The following is an 8,223-nucleotide window of genomic DNA, read 5'->3' on the forward strand; positions in this document are numbered from 1 at the left end:
GGCCTTGAAGTACAGCATGGCCAGTGAATGATCCTCATCGATCCCATGTGTTGCTGAATATTAACAGAGCCCTGCGCGAATACAAATTTATATACACGGACAGAAATCAGTATCCACTGAACCGCACAGGCCCTCCCGGGAACCGCAGCAGCCAAAGGAGTGAACCGTGGGGGCTGCCACTCCCAGGAGCCAGTGCCCCACACTGACAGCTCCTCCCATGCAATTGTACCACCCCTGTCCCTGCCATGCAGCTCTCTCCATGACTGTTGCTCCTGTCTGGGGTCTGTACAGCCATGTCGGAGGACAGGGCTGAGCTGCCGGCGTGGGGCGCTGGTTCCTGGGAGCTGCACCCCCATGGCTCGCTCCTTTTGCTGCTGCGGTTCCTGGGAGGGCCCTGCGGTTCAGCGGATACCGATTTTTATCCGCGGATATAAATTTGTATCCGCGCAGGCCTCTAAGTATTAAATCCTGCTCCAGATAAAAAACAAACAACAAAACTGGTCTCTGTCTGCCTCTGTCTGTGCTCTGGTCTATGCTTAAAATTTAGATCAACCTAGCTGTGTCGCTCCAGGCCATGGGGAAACTCACACCCCAAGCACCCTAGTTAAGCCGACCTAACCCCAGGCTAGATGCAGCTAGGTTGACAGAAGAATTCTCCGCTGCTCGGGGAAGTGGATTTCCTAGAAAACCCTTTCGGTGGATGTAAGAAGCGTCTACGCTACAGCACTTCACGGCGCCCCTGCGGCATCCCTGGTATAGACGTGTTCTTGATCTCCCTGCCTGTGTCCGTCTCATCGCCCCTCCGGCTCAGCCCGGGGCTGGATCCCAGCAGACCTGGGTTTTATCCTGGCACATCATGCAGTCGCTTAAGCTGTGCCACCAAGTGAGACTGAGGGTGTTTTGCATGCTCCGGTGGGGTAGGTGCCCGCGCACCGGGCTGGCTCACAACCTTTTGGCACCTGAGGCGGAGAGCTCCAACGACACCCCCATGCCCCCTCGCTTGGGCCAAAACTTTGAAACTCTGGGGCCTGGTGTCTGGCACCTGAGGCGGCCACCTCAGTTCGCCTCAGGGGGAGGTGAGGCCAGCCCTGCCTGCGCACGTGGCGGATTGGCCCCCCTGAGGCCACGTCTGCACTGCACTGCTGTAGGGCCAGAGTGTAGATGCTTCCTATGTGGATGGAAGGGGGTTTCCCATTGACGGAGGTTACTCACCTCCCTGTGCGGCGGTAGCTAGGTCCATAACAGCATTCCTCTTTCAACCTACCCGTGTCTACAGCAGGGCTTAGGTCAACTTAACTACAAGGTTCAGATCTAACTTCTCAGTGTAGGCCAGGCCTGAGGACCAGGTGACACAGGATTTGTTTAAGGTCACAGACACTGTCATGGTGCTGCTGATACTAATAATAAAGATTTTTGTGATGGCTGGGCTCTTCTCTGAGCAGCTGAGTAACCTGGCTTCTCCTGTGAAACCTGGGCAGCTAGCCAGAGCGGGCTTGGCCAGATGGGAGAAACCTAGACTGGGAGACAAACCTCAAGTGCTGTGAGGTCGGCCCTGCTTCTGATCTCAGCCCCCACTGGTGTAAATGGGGAGTGACTGCACTGAAGTCAAGGGAGTGATTGTGGTGTCAAACCAGAGCCCCAAGCCAAAGAAGCCAGGTGTGAACAGCCCCCTGTACTTTTACTGGGCTGCTAACACTGATGAACGATTGTGCCAGTTTCACCCTCAACAGTTGCTCTTTCCCTGCTAATTTATTTTAGCAGGTACATCTAGCTGTTCTGGGAGTTGGGGTGGTGCAAGCCCTTCCGCCCAGCTGCAGAAGCAAGGGCCAGGCTTTCTCACAGCCTGTAAAAATTTAGTGCTGACTAATGGAACATGATGGCAGAGGGCTGCTTGCAGGAACCCTAACCACGGAGGGGAGATGGTCGGGGAGAAGAGAGATGGTCACGTGGCTGCAACACTGGCCTGCAACAGAGGAGATCTGGCTTCAATTTCTAGTTCTTCCTTGTGTGACTTTGTGCAAATTTCTGGATGTCTCAGCTTCCCTATCTATAAACTAGAGATGATAACGCTTCCTATTGCCTTCTGGGTTGCCCTTGTCTATTTAGATTGGAAGCCTTTTGAGGCAGGGACTGTGTGTCACCTCACATGGACATTCTCTCATATTCTGGAGCGGTGTCAACCGCGGGGAAGTTATATCAGCCTCATTATTAGTCTGCTGTAGCTACACTGGTCAATTGCCCCATGGTGTCAAGCCCCGTGTCTGGACAGCACTTAGCAGGATGGGGCTCTGATTGCTGCTGCAGCTTCTAGGAGTTAATGCAATACAAAACAACTAACAGCTCGAAGGACAGCCCAAGGCCGGGCCTGTAAAAACTAGAGCGAGCTGTAACGTGGAAAGGGGGTGGGGGAGTTGGATGCTTTGTATAAATCCAGCTGCTCTGGGAAGCCATGATGTACCCACAGTAGGGAATGGGTGAGCTGATGTCATGTTAAAGAGGAACTCCCTTGTCCCTTTGGCCTGAGCAGTTAGCTACTAGTTGGGGGCCTGACTGGATCCTTTCCATTTGGAGGTCTGAGTCAGATCCATTCTTCGATGCAGTCCTACTTGTTTACAAAGAATGCACACGGCATTCTTTTCCCCTGGACTCCATAGAAACAAACAGCAGCAGGCAGGTTCCTTGCTCACAGCTCCTTCCAAGCCTGCTGCTCCAGCTGGGCCTGTGCCCCAAGGAGCTCGGGATTTAGGCATTGCTTTGCGCAGCATTCCAAGGCCTAAGTGACGTGGGTGGCTAAATCCCATTTTTCAAAGTGACACAGGACCTTTGGCCTTAAAGGTGTTCAGGCAGGGGAATTAGGTACCTAAATACCTCATCTTTCAGTGAGATTTAGTCTCCTCAGACACTTCTGAAGATGGGACTTGGCCATGTAAGTCACGTAAGGCCAGATCTTTAAAGGCATTCAGATGCATCCTGGGATTTTCAAAAGCACCTAGGCCACCAACACCATATGGGTGCCTTTGAAAATCCCACTAGGTGCCTAAATACCTTTAAAAATCTGTCCCTTAGGCTTTGCAATTCTGAGTGGAACAGTTTGTTGCCAGGAAACTGCCCCAAACCAGCCTGATTGGTCAAAAAACCTACCCGGACCACCTCAAAATAGTGGAGGGAATTTGCATCTGTGCATCATGAGGCTGGGTGCGGTTTGAGGCAAAATGTCATCATATTGTGGGGAGTTTGAACCAAAACACCACTGCATTGGCCACAGGTTATAGTCCAAGCAAAAATACGTGGCCAGAGGCAAGAGGAAAAGAATTGCAGGCTGCAGCTATATGAAACTGCCACCCATCTTAAAAAGCACACACTCAGAATTGCTCATTTACAGCTAGTTGGGGAACTGATGGAATACCAACTTAGTCCTGCTCAGACTTTGCCTTGAGGCTGATTGCCTTGGGCAGTAGCTTCAATCATCTCTAGCTACTTTGCTCCATAAAGGGGCTTAAGTGCTCCTTCTGTTTAGGCAGAAAGAAGAGCGGTTAGAGCACCCATTAGCTTTAATGAGATCTATGATTGTCTGTGGATCAAAGACCCACTTGATGGCAGCTGTGAACACATTCCAGGGCTTCTTCCTGATGGCCTAATGGTGAGGCGTTAGTGTGAATACCTTCCCGCACAGCACTATTTTACACTGATTAGAATGTTAGAAACAAATCTTAAATGGAAATAAATAAGTAGAAAAATGAACCACAAGATACACAATAATTAGCATGTTGACAATTATGCTGTAATAATGCATGATGGAATGGAACTGCCTTTCAGTTCTTTCTTCCCACATTTTCAAAGTTCCCTGCTACACTTTTAATCTTTCTGAGGCTGATCTTTTCTTCTTCTGCATGGCATTCTTCCATTCTCCCAAGAGAATATAATGAAACAGTGTCTACTCTTTAGATTACAAAATACTGTTGATCTGACCTTCTATCCACGTCTCTGTGTCTTCAAAGGTAATGCATGTGCAGGCAAGTGTACACTAGCTAAGAATATTTAGATAAATTAAATTGATTTAATTGAGCAGGGCTTGATGAAATTCATCCTAGGACATTTAAAGAGCCAGCTGAAGCAACCTCAGAACCTTTCACGATTGTCTTTGAGAACCCGTGGAGGACAGGTGATGCCCCAGAGAACTGGAGAAGAGTAAACACAGTACCTATCTTTAAAAATGAGAACAAAGGGAACCTGGGGAATTACAGGCCAGTCAGCCTGACTCTGATGCCTGGAAAGATACTAGAACCAATGATTAAAAATCAATTTTAAATACCTAGAGGAGATTATCGTGATATAATAACCAACATGGATTTGGCAAGAAAAAAATCGTGTGAAACCAGCCTAATTTCCTATCTTGACATAGCTACTTGCCTAATGGGTAGTGGGGAAGCTGTAGATATGATATAGCTTGATTTTAGGAAGGCTTTTGACACAGTCTCACATTATAGTCTCATAAATAAACTAGAGAGTGTGGTCTAGATTAAATTACAAGGAGGGAGGTGCAAAACTGGTTGAAAGAGTGCCCTCAAAGAATTGTTATCAATGGTTCACTGTCAAACTGGAGGGACATATCTAAAGGGGTCATCATGTAGGGGTCTGTCCTGGGTTCAGCACTATTCAGTATTTTCACTAATGCCTTGGCTAATGGAGCGGAGAGTAGGCTTACAAAATCTGCAGATGACATCAAGGCAGGAGAGGTTACCAGCAACTTTGGAGGGCACAATTAGAATTCAAAATGGCCTTGACAAATTGGAGAACTGGTCTGAAATCAACAAAACGAAATTTATTTAAGACAAGTGCAAAGTACAACACTTAGGAAGGAAAAATCAAATGCATAGCTACAAAATGGGGAGTGACTGGCTGTACTGCTGAAAAGGATCTAGGGGTTATAGTGGATCACAAATTGAATATGAGTCAACAATATGATGCAGTTGCGAGAAAGGCTAATATTCTGGGGTGTATTAACAGGAGTGTCGTATCTAAGACACGGGAGGTAATTGTGCCACTCTGCTTAGCACTGGTGAGGCCTCAGCTGGAGAACTGTGTCCAACTGTGGGTGACACATCTTAAAAAAGATGTGGACGGGGAAAGCAACAAAAATGCTCAAAGGTTTAGAAAATGTATGAGGACAGATTAAAAACTGTGGAGATGTTTTGTCTTGAGAAGAGAAGACTGACAGGGGACCTGATAACAGTTTTCACATGTGTTAGGGCTATTATAGGATGGTACTCAATTGTTGGATGGCCACTGATGTTAGGACAAGAAGTAATCAGCTTAATCTGGATTGAGGGAGATTTAGGTTAGATACTAGGAAACACTTTCTACCTATAAGGATAATTAAACTCTGGAACAGACTTCCAAGGGAGATTGTGGAATCCCCAACATTGGAGGCTTTTAAAAGCAGATCTACATTTCTGGATTCTATTAAAACTGGAAGGCAAGGAAGAGTTTAGGTATCTTGTTTTCCACCTAACACCTACATACAGCTTCAAAAACCAAGGAAATTCTCCTTGCAGAAAACCAGTTAAAAACCAGTTTAGCTAGCTTAAAGGCATCACGTGCCCACACACACCCTAAAATCAGAGAATGATCCAGTTAAGAGCCAGGTTTCAGAGTAGCAGCCGTGTTAGTCTGTATTCGCAAAAAGAAAAGGAGGACTTGTGGCACCTACAGCTGTTGCTCACGAAAGCTCATGCTCAAATAAATTGGTTAGTCTCTAAGGTGCCACAAGTCCTCCTTTTCTTTTAGTTAAGAGACAGGTGATTTTAAAGGGCTCATTGACACTAGAAAGTTAGCTGCTTTAACTATGTTGGTATAAGATGCGTATAGCTCATGTGTAGCTCATTCCGGTGTGGGAAGCAAAATAAGCTACACCAGTTTAAGGCCCCTTTATACTTTTCATAGATTCATAGATATTTAGGTCAGAAGGGACCATTATGATCATCTAGTCTGACCTCCTGCACAACGCAGGCCACAGAATTTCACCCACCAATCCTAAAAAAGACCTCACACCTATATCTGTGCTATTGAAGTCCTCAAATTGTAGTTTGAAGACCTCAAGGAGCAGAGAATCCTCCAGCAAGTGACCCGTGCCCCATGCTACAGAGGAAGGCGAAAAACCTCCAGGGCCTTCCAATCTGCCCTGGAGGAAAATTCCTTCCCGACCCCAAATATGGCGATCAGCTAAACCCTGAGCATATGGGCAAGATTCATCAGCCAGATACTACAGAAAATTCTTTCCCGGGTAACTTGGATCTTACCCCATCTAAAAACCCATCACAGGCCATTGGGCCTATTTACCATGAATATTTAATTACCAAAACCATGTTATCCCATCATACCATCTCCTCCATAAACTTATCGAGTTTAATCTTAAAGCAAGATAGATCTTTTGCCCCCACTACTTCCCTCGGAAGGCTATTCCAAAACTTCACTCCTCTGATGGTTAGAAACCTTCGTCTAATTTCTAATCTAAATTTCCTAGTGGCCAGTTTATATCCATTTGTTCTTGTGTCCACATTGGTACTGAGTTTAAATAATTCCTCTCCCTCTCTGGTATTTATCCCTCTGATATATTTATAGAGAGCAATCATATCTCCCCTCAACCTTCTTTTAGTTAGGCTAAACAAGCCAAGCTCCCTGAGTCTCCTTTCATAAGACAAGTTTTCCATTCCTCGGATCATCCTAGTAGCCCTTCTCTGTACCTGGTATAAATGTGGCCCCACTAAGGGCTGTACTGGTATAACTATATCAGTAACAAAATCACACCCTGAACCAACATAGTCATACCGGTATAAAACTTGTGCCTAAACCAGAGCTAAGTTAAAATGTACTAACATCCCAATTTAGATCCTATGTGGATGAGGCTTATGTGTCTGTGCAGCGCCTCGCGCAATGGGGCCCTGGTCTCAATTGGGATCTGCTGCCCAATGCAAATAATCAGCAACGAGAACAGTTCAGGTAGTTTTTAATAAAGCTTAATTCCCACACATCACATTGGCTGCTTTCACTGACAAACTCTACCCCTCTATAAATGAGTCCCCTCCACTTCTCCCACCAGGAAAAACAGTGTGTTTCAACTAGACTGATTTAGTTAAAGCAGCAAATCCCACATGTAGGTCTGGCCTACACTTAAAAGTTAGACTGACATAGCTACATTGGTTAGGGGTGTGAAAAATCAAGACCCCCCTCGCACCATAGTTATGCAGACCTAACTCTCAACATAGATGAAGCTAAACCCTTTCGTCAATGAAGCCACTGTCGTTCAGGTACATGGCATTCCGACGCCCACAGAAAAACGCCTTCCGTCACTTTAGGCTGCATCTACTCTATGAAGTTTTGCAGGCATAGCTACGGTGACTTCACGGCTTTTGGTACCTGCACTACCTATATCACAGCTATCTCGGTTATGTCTACACATACTGTAGTCACACCCCAATTTTAGTGTAAAGATATCCTTACAGAGGCGCTGTAGTCTAGGGGATAGGACACCAGATGGGGCACAATACTTCCTTCCTTCAGTTGTGTCTTCCCTCCATGATTAACTTGAGTTAGCTTGTTTACACTTGAAATGCTAGAGGTCTATAGTGCTTCAGTGTAGACACTCACTACAGACACAGGAAGGGTTCTCCCATCACCACAGTTAATCCACTTCCTCATAAAAACGTAAGAACGGCCATACTGGGTCAGACCAAAGGTCCATTAAGCCCAGCATCCTGTCCTGACAGTGGCCAATGGCAGGTGCCCCAAAGGGAACAAACAGACAGGTTATCATCAAGTGAGCCATGCCCTGTCGCCCAATCCCAGCTTCTGGCAAACAGAAGCTAGGGACACCATTCCTTCCCATCCTGGCTAATAGCCATTGGACCTATCCTCCATGAATCTATCTAGCTCCCTTTTGAACCCCGTTATAGTATTGGCCTTCACACACCCTCTGGCAAGGAGAGGTTGACAGTGCTAGACTGGGGGAACAATTCTTCTGTTGACCGAGTGCTGTCTACACTAAGGGTTAAGTTGTCTTAGCTACATCACTCAGGGGGGTAGACTTTTCACATCCTGGAGCCACACAGCTGGGTCTACTTAACTTTTGACTGTAGACGTGGCCTTAGTCTAGCTCCAGCGAGAGCAGCCCTGGTGCAAAATAACACTCCAGCTGCACGGAGTGATTGTGGCTAGCAGCTGTAG

The sequence above is a fragment of the Lepidochelys olivacea genome (assembly GCF_965140295.1).
Source record: "Lepidochelys olivacea isolate rLepOli2 genome assembly, chromosome: 20".
NCBI classification, from domain to species: domain Eukaryota; kingdom Metazoa; phylum Chordata; order Testudines; family Cheloniidae; genus Lepidochelys; species Lepidochelys olivacea.